Here is a 14,290-nt window from a genome sequence, read left to right as displayed (position 1 = left end):
CCAAGAGGGATCTCCTTTTAGATCTTAAATGTGTATCCATTCACCACAAAATGTCCTCACACATAATCTTTTGGCTGCAGACAAAAGGATGCGAGCACCGACCGGAGTGGGATAGTAAAAAGTGTTTTCTCAGAGTGCAGAGAGCCCTTTGAGCTGTAGTAGGGCCCTGATCTAAAGCAGAGCCCTGTTTATCCCTTCCACTCAATCTTATTATGACAGTGATTATTTAAGACTGGGAAAATCTGGATTGGCTCTCAGTAAATGAGATGTGTATAGAGCAAACAGTATCATATCCCTGGCACTCAAACATCTTCCTGTCATTCTCTCATTTATCTGTCTCTTATTATTTCTTTCCTAATACGCTTTTGCTTTCCCGCAGGCTGGATCCTTTTTTGTGAAATGGAGTGTTTGGCATGAACTTTTGCCATATGCCTGTAGATTTGCCAAGAAATATTCAGAGCAGCTCTTTTCTTGCGCCAAGTATTTGGCCATCTGCTTAAGTCTTTAACCAGCAGCATCCAGGGACTTCATCAAGCTTGAACTGTGAAGTCAAATGGTTTTCTTCAGCTCCCAAATCAAGCTAGGCACTGCTGTGCAGATTTACTGCGCTGGCAACTCAAAGCAATCTGACGTATATTTTATTATGCAGTACAAAGTCACATTTATGGGATTTGCAGTTAATGACAGCCAGGTTTTCCCTGAGCTATTTTTATGTGGTTAAAATTATATTATAGTTAAATTAGACAAAGTAAATCACTTTTAGAAATAACACTGAGCAGACAGGAAATCTATTTGGGTTAGTTTGATGGTTAGTGTTAAGTATCTGCAAATGAGGGTGCAGACAAATAGCTGCAGCAGCTGTAATAGTCATTTCCACAGTCATCTGAAGCAGCTCCACGTCGATGTGGGTACGACTGTACGGGCCGCAGTGCCGCTCGCAGACTGATGGTGTGAAAGCAGCGACGCTTCCTGCTCGTCAAAGCAGGAGAAGAGAGGAGATAGCTTTTACATGGGGGTGGGGTTCATTATGCGGCGCGCGGGACACCATTATTAGCCCCATTACACACACTGACAGCCCCACATTTATTCTCCTATACCTGCTTTTTAAAGCCACCCATAAATAATGAGCGCTGCAGCTAGCCGCGTCGTGGAGGAAGGGAAAAGGTCATTACAGACCAGGCCTCCATTTGTCAGAATTATTTCATAATCTCAGGTCACGAGGAGGGGTTTTGCTTTGGCTAATTGTAGATTGGACTACTGAACATAAATTTCCATTAGCAATCAATTTGTAACTCTACAGATTTTCTTCCTGACTGCTCGTCATTGACGGACGTGGAGGAGCAGGATGAAGCACAGATGTATTGATTTGCATGTTGCATTCGTTAATAAGTCAATATAAAGTACATCATTTAAAACCATGACCGCTTCATCCCTTGCGTGCAGATTTTATGTTCAGTCTCGGGGCTGAAGCTACGTCAGTGTGGATTTGAGGCCTCTCCTTTGTGATTTAGAGGTCGCCGTGCCGTCCTGGTTAAATGTGCTCTGACTGGTAATCGGTGCTGCTGTGCAGTATAATTACCCCTCCTTTTATCAGAATGACCTCTCTGACAAACTTCCCTGGTGGAAGGAGACACCCGAGAGCTTCCACACTTCCTATCTGCCCTTGTTTTATCGAAAAGGCCCCGCCTGAATGGATAATAGAGCCCCTGTTCTCCCCACAGACAGATAATGGAGGGTGGAGTGGTCCTCTTTGGCAGACTACTGCCTCTTCCCTGCACTAGAGAAACCAATACCAGGCCTATCGGCTGATATATGACACTAATACACAGGCTGACTGGGGCTCTAAACAGAAAAGAGGGATTGTTCCAACTTTCGACTGGCTGTAGGATCCATGACTCACAGGTACCGCACTGTCTGGCCCCTGAGACCGCTCTAATTGCTTTACATCTGTACAAAGGTTTCTTGTAATCGGGCCTTCTGCCTCCATTTGTCTTCCTTTCAGTCTCCTACTGAAGGCCTTAATTGGTCTTAGTGGGGCTTTTTTTTTCCAGTTAGCTCCCGGGCCTGAGCCGGTAGAAGACTCTTCCTCGGGGGGCAGCAGGGTTTTCTGGCTGCTACTCGTCAGGGAGGTTGTAGACGAGAGGAAGTCAATACTTCTTTTACCTTTAACACTTTAATTAATGCTCTCCTGACAAGCTGCTTTTTTTCCCTCCCTGCTTCACATGGGGGGGCTGAACTCCCGGGAGCCGCGCTGGAATCAAGGCTTGTTCGGCTTTGTAAGAAGACCTCACAAAGAGTCTCAAGTGGCTGGTCGACTTGGGCTAAGAATCCAGAGTTTTTGAGTCCTCTGTGTCAGCAGCAGGCATGGCCAGAGGTGGCATCATGTTTTTGAGTTCTCTATTTGCCTCAGTGCTTTTATGTGAATGTGAACATCTGGTGGACATATCGCACAATCTGGCTCTTAAATCCACTTTGTCTCAAGGATAAACTGATCAAACCATGATGGTGAAATGACACATATCACTTTGAGTCTTTTAAAGTAAATGGCTCCAATGGAAGTCTCCCTCTGGCTGACTGTCCTTTACTCTATGTGGTGCAACCCCTCCTGGTTTAAGGAGGCCTACTCATCCTTTTTTGTTGCTTTTGAGGATAATGTCATCTTTCAAATGGTTTTTGAAAGCAAAATAAGTCTCCAGTGCTAGCCACAGTTTAATTATGGGGGAAACATTGAAGGACGTGAACCACTCTTTGATTCGCTGGCAGTAGTTGTAGTTAGTCAGGGTCTTGTTGATCGTTAAAGCATATTGTCTGACTGTGTCCCAGAGTGTTTCTCTTGATCCATGAAAGCACAGGTCAGATGTTTTTCCCCAAAAAGTGATCCACCCAGCCCCAGCCCATTGTGCTCATCTTTGGAAGTACTTCTGTGCCGTGACCGCCTCCAAAGCCAACTCAGTGAAAAACAGGACATTCAGCTGTTCAAGTTGTCTGGAAAACAAATGTCTGATCATTTTTCAGACCTGGTAAAGTAGAGTAGTTTTTGGCCCACACTAAAGAAAAGGGAAAGACTTTGGAGGGTTCCTGTTAAGATTTAAGAGCAATATTCCTCAAGTGGGGGACACGATACAAGGTAATCAGGCAGACTTTGAGCCTCCCTCTGAGAAAAGTCAGTCTGATCATCTGAAGATAATCATCCTGGATTCTCCTGTGGTGTGAGGTTTATCAGATCAGGTATCAGATGCATGGGGGGAACCTTGGGAACAGCCAAACTTTTACTTTGTAGAGTGACACATAAACCGGAAGGATAGTCAGTCAACAGACAGACAGCTGATTGTAACAAATCAGCCAATCGTGTCCACTCACAGCAGCATGAAGTTAGATGGATGACAGAAATAGAGGACTAACTTGTTGATTTGTGGCTACATTAAGAATGTTTATACATGTCTGTAAAGTTTACCACAATGAAACTGGCACTGTAAATGGAACAGTACTTGTATAGTGCTTTCCAGACCACTCAAAGTGCTTTACACTGCTCGTCTCATTCACCCATCCATACCACATTCATACTCTGATGGTAGAAGATTTCCTATTAGAAACCATCAGTTTTATCTAATACATTTGCACCTACTCTACACACACTACTGACCAACAGTGGGAGCAATTCAGGGTTCAGTGTCTTGCTCAAGCATGTGACATATAGCATGTGACTGCAGGAGCTGGAATCGAAACCCTGACCTTCCAGTTGAGAGTCAACTACTCTACCACTAAGCCACAGCCACCCTAATCATGGAGGACAGCTCAATAGAAACTGCCACCAAAATGAAGTTGCCAGATAGATTTAACAGCTAAAACAGTAAGTTGACCACAATTTTAGTGTCCAACACCTAACCTGGAAGATTTTGGTAGTTTTAGTTCTGACAAAGCGTAAACTCTGGTTATTGGTGAGTTGAATCTATCAGTTTGTGGAGGCTACAGAATTTCTTTTCACTAGAACAAAAGTTTCAATTCTGTCACAATGTGTCAACTATTCTTCCAGTTTGGGCTTTCATGAAACAAGTAGTCCAGTGGTTCCCAAGAGTAGGGTTTGGGAATTCATGGGGGTTGTGAAACACTGATGAGAAGTTGCAAAATATCTCGCAAGATTTCATCTATTTCATCTGTTGTTATAGAATATAAACTAAAATCTTTGTTTAATTTATATAAAACCAAAAACAGAAAATATTTGATCTGTTTTCGCATTTCTTTGTTGCTACCAGACCCCGAGGTGACTACATCAGGATAATTATGGTATCAGTGTCAAGGGGGTTTTCTTTAAAACACTTTAAATAAGTGTCATTTGTTTTTGGATTGCCCAATTATTCTAATCCTACAGTAGGAGCTTTCTGGTCTGTGGCACCACTAATTTGGGGGTTAGGCGCTGGAAAGTTTGGAAGTTAGACAGTAAGAGTTTGATTTGGTGGAGAAAGCCAAGAAAGTAGCTACAAATGTGCAAAGTGTAATATATTTTAATATCTGTGAATCTTTATGTCATGGCGCAAGTACAAGGCAAGATTCCTTTTTTATTTATTAGGGTCCTCGGCCTGAGCCAGGGCACCTTCTAGCAGGGCTAGAAGGTGCCCTCGGCCGAAGGCCGAGGGCACTATTGTTCCTGCTGCGTTTCTTTTTTCTTCATTATTATTCCGTCCGCGCTTTGAACGCAAATTACACCCCCTTAACATGCTCAAAAACTCACCAAAATTGGCACGCACCTCTGAATCGTGAAAAATTTTCGTTTAATACCAAACATGACCCCCGACATCCCATAATAAGCTCAATAGCGCCACCTAGGCACACGCTAAGGGCCCTAGCTCGGGCTAGGAATGTCGTAGAGAGATGAAACCAACACCAAAACGCTCGTGTCATCGGGACGCAAAAATCATACGCTGCTAACCTGAACCTATCTCCAACAGGAAGCCGGCTATTTGCCTCACAAAATTAAAAAAAATTTTTTTTAACCCTTTCTGCAAAAATTTTCTCCTCCGAAACCAAAAATGGTACAGGTATGAGACTACCATCACATGACAGACTAGACCCTGCTCTACAAAAGTTGTGAAGGAAGTTGTTGTTTCGGGCCCGGTTTTCGAATGGCGAGCCCTCAAAGTCGCCGACCGCTTTTGGCCAATTCAGGATTTCTCCATGTTAGCAGATGAGGAGAACAGATTTCAGGTCAAAACACTCACTACTAGTACTTCTACTTGTGCCGCATTTTGGCCTCTAGACAAAAAACTAAAAGTCATAGAGCTTTACAAATTACATGGTTGGATTCCTGACAAAATTCCCTACAACCATGTGATATTTTTACACAGATTAAGCCAACATTGTGGCCTACAGGACAAGTAGTTCAGCCGTTTCTCTAAAATTCAAAATCCATTTCTAGCACTTTTCCAGCGTTTAGTGACACATTTGGGCTTCTAGACAAAAAAGTATAACTCGTACAGCTTTAAAAATGCCAAAAATGGATTCCTGACAAGCTCTTCTATCACATACGATATTTTTGACACAGATTGGGATAAAATTGTGGACTCTGTGAGGACTTCTTTACATTAGATGGCTGATCAACTCTCAGTCTCCACTCTGTTTGGGGTTCTGTCACGCTAATTAGAATTCCAAGCATGCAGCTGCTCATGTCATTCAGCACAGCAGAGGATACGTTGCCATGGTATCAACTGACTCCCAGACATCCCATAATATTCTCTCAGAGCCATTAGGCTCACTTTCACCCTATGCACACCAAAACAGCCCTAACTGGGGCTAGGAATGTCGTAGAGAGATGAAACCAACGCCGAAATGTTCGTCTTATTTTGATGGACACATTGGAGGGAAAACCGGCAGGAGCCCGAGGACCCGTCTAACGCTGCTTGCAGCTTTAATTTATTCATGAAACTACTCATTTTGCATTTATCACAAAACTTGTCCCATACACGTTGGAAAAACTCCACTTCTACTCTCTTCTTTCAAACGAAAAAACATAGAAACGACCAGTGTTGTCACCATTTGACCCACAAAAGCCACCTACGAAAACTCTCATCCTGATTTCTAATGGTCAAAGAAATCAGGGGCCATTTACAAGACAACGGTTTTAAGAACACAGAAACTGCATTTCAGCCAACCTAAAACACAAACTTTTGAAAACGGCCTCCAGAGTGGTATTTTTCAGAAATGCTGCCGATACCGTTGCCATGTAAACAGTAAGCAGCGTTTTCAGTGAAAACGCTGACATCACACACTGCTTCACGCAAGCTTATACAACAGGACAACAGTAGCTTTGTTACGATCTTCGCAGACAACCATGTCATGCTTGTGCTGTTCAATCTGCTGACTGTCTTTCAACAAAGCGTGCATCTGTTGCTCCACTTTTGCACCCCAATACACCAGATGATCGGCTCAACTTTACTTTGGTGGAGATCTACCAAAAGCTGCTTCTGGGCAAGACAGTTATAGCACCACCTACAGGCCTGGAATGCTCACTACAGCGTTTTCAGTCCCTCTGCGTTTCTGTGTAAACGTAGATTTTTTTGCTGCGTTTTAGCGTTTTCAGATGAAACATTGTTGCGTAAATGGGGCCTCAGGATGCAGGAAACACTACTTTTAACTGTAAAGGACAAAATCAGTGAAGATTTAAGAAGCACTGCTTTCTCCAGGGAAGGGATCAAAATGAAACAAATTGTACATTTCTTACAGAAACATAAAGAAAGCCTCACTCATTAGAAAGCTTTAAAAACAAACTCACCAAGCTTACAGTCCCAAAAACTAAATTTTTCCCTCTCTCTGTAACATCAGCTCATTCTCTCAGTGAGTCTGTTAGTCATCAATCTCCACCAGTCTCTATTTGCTTTCATTAAACTACTGGAGAGTGTTTACTTGCAGTAGAGTGCTGCTGTTAGCTGAGGCAGAGTCCCAGAGTGTAACGTGACCTCCATCATTTTATCTGACTAGACCCTGTTCACACTTGTCTTAGCCCAGAGATTACATCTTTAGTACATCGCTCCACAAACCACATTTCACATCTTTAATTTAAGATTACACGACAGGTTTGTGGCTCAGCTCTCCAGCCTGCTCTTCACACAAGTTTCAATGCAAGACAGCTCTAATCTTAACCTGACTAATCCTTTTTAAAAGTACCTGAATTATCAACCCAATCAGCTGCCTTGAGCTACACATGTCTCCTTCTCACATTGTTAATCAGATAACTGGACAGGATCCGCTTCAGAATATGAGGCTTCAAAAGTTTTGCCCCTTTTTTTAATATTTCTGCGAGTGAAAAATGTAAAGGAGCAGCTCTGAGTTGTGAACTCTCCTCTGCTAGTTTCTGCTCTGCCGTCCTCCCTGTATTTCCTGCTGACTGACTGATATGGCGCTCTGTTGCCAGGGCTTAAATAGCAGCTGTAAGAGTCCAGCTGCTCCCTGCCACGCTCCACTTCTCCCCAGATGGCTCCGAGACGTTCCAGCAGCCCTCCGGAGAGGCGCTCATGAGGAAAGTGTTATGGAGTGGCTCTCTGAAACACCAGGGAGCATCCCTCACCACACCACAGCCGCCACCCTCCTTCTTCTCCAACCCTTCGGGCCCAACGCCCAAATCAGGGGAGGGCTGCTTGTGCGGCCTCGTTTGCCAACTTCCCAACGGGAGGCTGCACAGATGGTGGTGTCCGCAGCGTAGGCCAGCATGCAGCAGTGCCTGGAAGGGGGAGCCTGGAAGGAGCACATGCCATGCCTGGCCTGGGATGCCACTGATATCCCCCAAGAGGAGCTCTCACTGGCCCTCAGTAGATGACCGGCAGGAGTCTGGCGAGCTCGCTCGGCTCAGAAACAGTGTGGTGAAATGTATTTCTGTGGCCACGTGTCCGTCTTTGATAAGTGGGTTGTTTCAGAGCACAGCCAACCCAAGAGAGAACGCAATGGGTGAAAGCGAGCATATTCAAAGTCATTGTAATTTTCCCTGAACACTCAGAGTTAATATATTATGCCAGTCGTAGTGCTCCAGGGCTGCGGGCTCTTACCTCGGCTGTGGGTTGAAGTGATGAATGGTCCATCAGCTTCACAGCCCTGAAGTGAACCGCAGGGTTCACTTCAACCATGACATTGCCCGCAGAGATAATATCAGTTTTAACATATCCTGCCCTGACGCTGCTCTGAAAAGATACTTTGGTTAAATGCACCCTGAGGAGGCTCTGACCACTAGTGGCCACTGTGGGGCCGTGATTTAATGAAGACAACACTGCAGTTTCTGCAGACTGCAGAGGACAGAAACAGGAAAAAGCGCAGACAGGTTTTACCAGTTGTAGAAGGAAAGAAAAACTTCAAGCTAACGTCAGTGAGCAAAAAACTTGGAACATTTTAAAACCTGATGAAAAGTTGTTTTTAACATTTTTATAGCTTTTATGATAGATTTTAATCACAGATGGATATTTGTGAAATTGGAATAAATTAGGGCAGGGCCTTTATGGTTTTTTCAAGATTCAGGTTTTTTTTTTGTTTTTTTATTACTATTTTGCCAGTTCAATTTGAATTGCAGTTCTTTGCCTTTTTTTTGTTTTTGCGATATTTAGTTGCCATTTTTAAATTAGACCCTGTAAAAAAGTTGAACGATAACAAGTATTTATCTGGGGGATCTGATATCCACATTTTGCCCTACCTAGCTTATAAGCAAAGATTAAAATGAAGCAATTAATTTACAAAAAAAAAAGAAGAAAAAAATCATACTTAAATTGTTTAACAAAAAGTCCAAATACTTCAATACTTTTCTCCTACCCCGGAGTAAATGTTGCTTATCTCGTCACCATTTCTCGTCAAGTATTGGGATTGGCCTTAATATGACGTTAACTGTGGTATCTAGAAGCAGGCTATTACTCTGCCAGGCTTGCACCATATTCATGTGTCACTTCTCTGAAACAGGAGCCTACAAAACAAAAAAACAATGGTCTCTACCAGCAGTTACTGCTGAGGAGAAATAAACTGATTTTCTTGCTGAGTACCCAACCAAAACCAACACCAGTTGGCGTTAGCTGAAGGCTACAGCTAGCTGAAAGCGACAGCTAGCCGAAAGCTAAGGCTACCCAAATGTTAACACGATATTTCCCATCATTTGTGTTCAGGCTGACATTTTTTTAGAAAAATTTGTCATTTTTTAAAACCAGTTAAAACACAAAACAGATTCAGTTTGGACATTTTCAAGCTAATTTAGGATTGAAGCTGAGCTCCTGCTAACATTAGCTTAGTATGTTACATCTTGCTTTGCGTAATATTACTCTGCCAGGTCACTCCATTTAAACTCAGTTACTACTATCAGCTGTTGATTAATACTATGTTGTGTATAGTTTGCGCCAGTGTTGTAAGGGTGTTTACCTTTAGATTTGCTGTAAGTGTTACCAACTATCCCGTATTGGCCAGGACGTCCCATAGTTTAATCTAAACTAATTATTCCAAAACAGGACTCAACCTCTTTTTCTGATGTCAATTCACTGCAACCACAAGACATCAACACATGCCCTAGATCAGATCTGATGCAGACAACAGCCCATCACGCTCTGATCACTCCCATCAGGCAACACCTTCCACCCAGTAACAGCCCCCCCACATACACATACACATACACATACACACACGCACCCACATATGGCACACAGGTGTAGATAAAAATACAGATGAACTGGCAGAATAGAAAAGTCTTAGCAGCTTCCATAAGCAATGGTAAGCACATGGGTCAGCAGTGACTTAACAAAAGCCCTCTGCACATAACAGGGTCGGCTGTTTTCAGTTGGCCACAGAGACCTGACTTGACACAGCATGCTGTGAAGATGCACAAGAAAATCATGCCAATAAAAGCTGCAAAATAATGGTAAACCATTACTTTGGGGACAAAACCCAGCTTGAGGCCTCAGAGAGGAGAAGCAAATGTCCAGTGAAATTATTTTTTATTTATCTGTTTATTTTGTAGGCTTCAGCCTGTGATTTATCTTACTGTTTATCTTAAAAAAGGGGTATCCTGCTTTCCCGTATTTCAAACATGGATATAAAGTAAGAATGCTGGGTGTTCAGACTAAACATGGACAGATTTTCATATTGCTACATAGAGTGGGCCTCAAACACCAAGGTCTGCCCATAGTTCAGCCCCTGACAGGCCTCCATGGGACTGACCAATCAGAAGGAAGGGGGTTTGTGGAGCGGGGAGCTTTAAAGAGACAGCAGCTAAAAGGAAGTTTTTTGTAGATTGAGGCTGAAATAAGGGTTTACTACAACACCAATGGGAGAAAAGTATTGTTTTTCACCAAGGGGACAGTATAAAGCCTAACAAAGAAAAGATAAAATACCCCCTCTTTAAGGTTTAGTGGTGTAGTTCTGAAAGCAAAAAATCTAAACAATGTCTAAGCACCAAACCCAAAAGGGACACCAGACACGGTCTACAGTTGTCCTTTTTTTTATACCAAAATCAATTGTACCCATTCAAAAATCACTGAACAAAGATCCCAGTGTTTGCCAACACTGGCGGCTGCACAGTGGAGCCACAGTTTGGGAAGGAAAAAATAAACCAGAACATATCGACTTGTACATCCCTCGGTAAATAAATAAATTTAGTTTTTTGTTATACAATAGATGGATGATGCTACGATCTAAACCATATTTAAAGTTTGGACCAATCATAAGTCGTCTTGGAGACTTCTAGTGTCGTCATTCTCGTCTGGTTGTGACTCACCCTCCTCTCTAAACCTCTACCCTCTCCTCTTCTTCTCCTCCCTCGTTTCGAGCCTTTGGAGAGAGTGCTTCAGGGATGGATGTGGGACTGCTATTGCTCTCAGCGGGGGGGTCGGTTCCTGCTTTGCTGACCCCACTGTTATCCTTGTCGTGACAGGAAACATACATCACAGAGGGGCCTCTAATGTGAAACACATTCCACCACAACCTGATCAAAGCCAGGCTGCCTGGACAACACAGTGCCCCGTAATGCCATATTTTGACCATATAATTGGGGAGCAATTACAGCTGACAAAACACCCGAGTGATTTTCTCTTTCTCTCTGGCTCCCTCCCTGCTCTCCTCATGAGTGTCTTCAGGCTGCAGGAAAGCCCACAGAGGGCTTGTCATAAACTATGTGGGATATTGTGTGCTGAGTTGGCTTGAAAGCTCCTGAGTGGAGCCGGGGGTAGGTCAGTTTTTATTGGAGTATGATCGCTTATTCAGAGATGCTATAACAACACACAGGGGTAACAGTAAGCAGTGGTCTGAAAAACACTGCTGAGAGAAATGACAGCTGAAACTCCATCATGGAAAAGACACCATCACTCTGAAAAACAGGATGTGCTTTAAGTCTTTTGACTTTAAGTTGATTGAAAATCTGTAGGCGATTTAGCTTCGTAGCTAGTCTGCAGAGTTAAATTTGACCTGGTGTGTTTGTGTCTTGACCTGCAAAATATCTCATTACACTTAATACTAGCCACACTGTGATGTTATACTTATTAAAAGAAACCTCTTAGGTAAATGTTGGTGCTACATTCTTATCGCCTCTTTTAATTGTTAACAATCTTGTAGCCACAAGCTGGTTGACAAGATTGACAATTTATATAGCCTAATTTATAATGCCTGCTGTGAGGGGGCAGGTGTCAGACCAGATGACTGACAGTTTTCACACAGCAAACACACACAATCACAGTCACACACACACACACACACATGCATGAGCCTGTTTAAAGGCAACAGGATGAGGTTTTTAATCAGGAAGCCATAATCACACATATACAAGACAAGATCAGCAAAGAGATAAGAGGTATCAATTTGACCACAGGGGGCGCCAGATTCAGCCCAAACACAAAGCTTGGAACAGGGACTTCAGAGTTAAGCCCCATTTCCACCAAGTGGTTCAGTTCAGTTCGTCTCGGTACAGCACGCATTTAACAATGTTTCCACTGACTAATCCCGGGACAGACCCCCAAACAACTGAGATGAGCCGTCCCACTTTTCAGCACCCTTCCCTAGGGGTGCCAGACTAAACTGGTCCAATCTCAGAAGGTGGAACTACAACATTGCAGACTGTTGATTGGTCAAAAGAATCGTCACTTTCCAATGTTACGGTGGCTGTATTTTTTTTGGCGGCACACAGTCTTCTCTGAAACAAAGCTTGTTTGCGCTTTGTAACCAGGAACCACATGCCAGTCACAAGAGTACGTCTTCCATCGGTGCTCTTTGTTTGCTGTGTCGCGTTTTTTCTTCTTCATTGGATTTATGAGCGGGGTACACTGTGTCGCGCTGCTATGGCATCACGATATTATGGTACTGATGCGGCTATCGGCATCCGGCTTAGACTCCGCCTACTAAGAGGGGGCATTGTTGGCTGGGAAAACACAAACAGGGCCAAGCTTAACCGAGCCAACCCGTAGCAAAGTGTACAGATCTAAACCGGATGGCTTGGCAGTAACAGAGCTATAATGTGTGTGGTAGTGGTTCAAACAGAATTTGTTTGCCACGGTTTAGTATCGTTTCCTTCTTCTTTATGTTTTTATTTTTTTTCTTGATACACTTTTATGCCCAAGTGACAAGTCCAACCAAGTGCTGGACAAAAAGAACCAAAAAGGGGTTTTGTTGAGCTAGTCAAGCAATCTATTAAAGCAGTTGGTAACATTGCATCAACAGATCAGATCAGGAGGAATATACATATATTTTTTGAATGTTAAGAAGAAACAATATGTGTTGTAACAGACTAGGTGGGTTGTTGATAGTGGTGATGTGAGTTACTATGTGCATTGAGATTTACAGAGCTTAAGTGAATGCATCATAGTTGTGATGGACAGTTCAGCAGCCTATGTTTGTGGGCTGTGCGAAAATGGCGTTTACTGATTGGATGGGAGTAACTTGTGGTTATGTTGGGTAGTGGGATTGGGAGGTGTGTTTGTGTCTGTTTTCTTTACATAATGTTTCGACACAGGAGCTACAGAGAACGTAGTTTATTATGTCTTGTTTTGGTTGCGGCCCACAGTAACCAGTTTCCAATATACCTGCATCATCAACCAAGCAGAGTCTCAGTCTATTTTGCAGGGCGCTAGTGAAAAAACTCTACTTAAATTAACTGACAAAAAAGGAGGAAAACAAAGACAAAGTGTGGGTAAAGAAAAAAGACTTGAGTTTTGTTTGTTTTGATATTTTGAGAGGAGGAAAAGAGATTTTTGATGAATATGAATGCCCTAATGAGGATATATGATATCTTTATCTTTAGGAGTTTATGCCCTTTGCTGACATGCAGTCTACACACAGTCATGTGAGACATGCTCGAATGGATGGATCAGACGGTTTCAAATAGATGGATCTTGATATTTGAATGGTGCATGGTGATGCAAATTTGGAAAAAAGGAAACTTTCAGATGTGTGAAATCTAAAGCAGTGAGTCTGTTTTGCACATTTTGACAGTGGGAAGCGCAGATGACTGTGTAAAAATACAGCGGGCAAGAGTTAAAAGCTGTCAAAAGCCCTGAATTAGTTCTTATTTATCATTAGCCATCTCTTGACAATCCAGTCTGATGCAGATGAGCTCAAACGGGAGACAAAGTTCTCACAGTTCTCTCTGAAATCTCAGCTACAGAACAGGATTTCTTGAAAGATGAGAAACTTGGGAAGAATAGAGCACACTCAGATATTTTGGCAAGTGTTGCCAGTGTGGCACACAAGCAGAAGAAGAGAAAAGAACCTCTGACAAAGCCAAAGATGTGGATTTGAAGCAGATGTCAGTGTTTTGTTGTGTTCCAGTGGCGGTTGCCTGAGATTGCTGGGCAAACATTTTGATCCGTGGGTAGTCTTTCATTCTGAGGTCCTCCCCCCTGCTGGGCCAGTCAATATGAACATGAAGCCTCGGGCCTGAGCTCTGTGGTATTGTGCTGCATGGAAATCAAACAGAAAACACATGAAACACTGAAAACTATTACTGCTTGACTGGAGTCTGGAAACTTTGAAGCATGGGACCGAAATCAAGCTCTTTATCAGATTAATGTTACTGCCGATGGTTTCAAGCTACAAAATAAAACTGTTAAAGTTAAAATGTCAGACACTACAGAGCATCTACCAGGAACTGTTTTCACATGAGTGGAAGTTAAGCAACATCATCCTGTGACAATTTGGTGTGAGGCAGCATGTCAGCAGACTGTTTACTACTTAGATTCAACAGATCTGACCTGGAATCATTTTAATGAGCAGAAACAAGAAACATCAAGACTCTTCAAAGGGATGTGTAAAGTGCAGCAGATAACTGAAAAAATCATTCACATGATAATTCAAG

General features: G+C 42.9%; 1 protein-coding gene across 9 annotated transcripts in view; it reads left to right on the top strand.

Annotated features, from left to right (window-relative positions):
* Nucleotides 1-14,290, top strand: part of auts2a (activator of transcription and developmental regulator AUTS2 a) — a 607,281-nt gene that overhangs the window by 391,279 nt on the left and 201,712 nt on the right. The gene's annotated exons all lie outside the window — the stretch shown is intronic.

Source organism: Halichoeres trimaculatus, unplaced genomic scaffold, assembly GCF_033239565.1.
Source record: "Halichoeres trimaculatus isolate MK-OKI-2021-1 unplaced genomic scaffold, fHalTri1.1 fHalTri1_scaffold_6, whole genome shotgun sequence".
Lineage (NCBI taxonomy): Eukaryota > Metazoa > Chordata > Actinopteri > Labriformes > Labridae > Halichoeres > Halichoeres trimaculatus.
The sequence above is the reverse complement of the archived record's forward strand: the minus strand, read 5'-3'. Positions and strand labels throughout refer to the sequence as shown.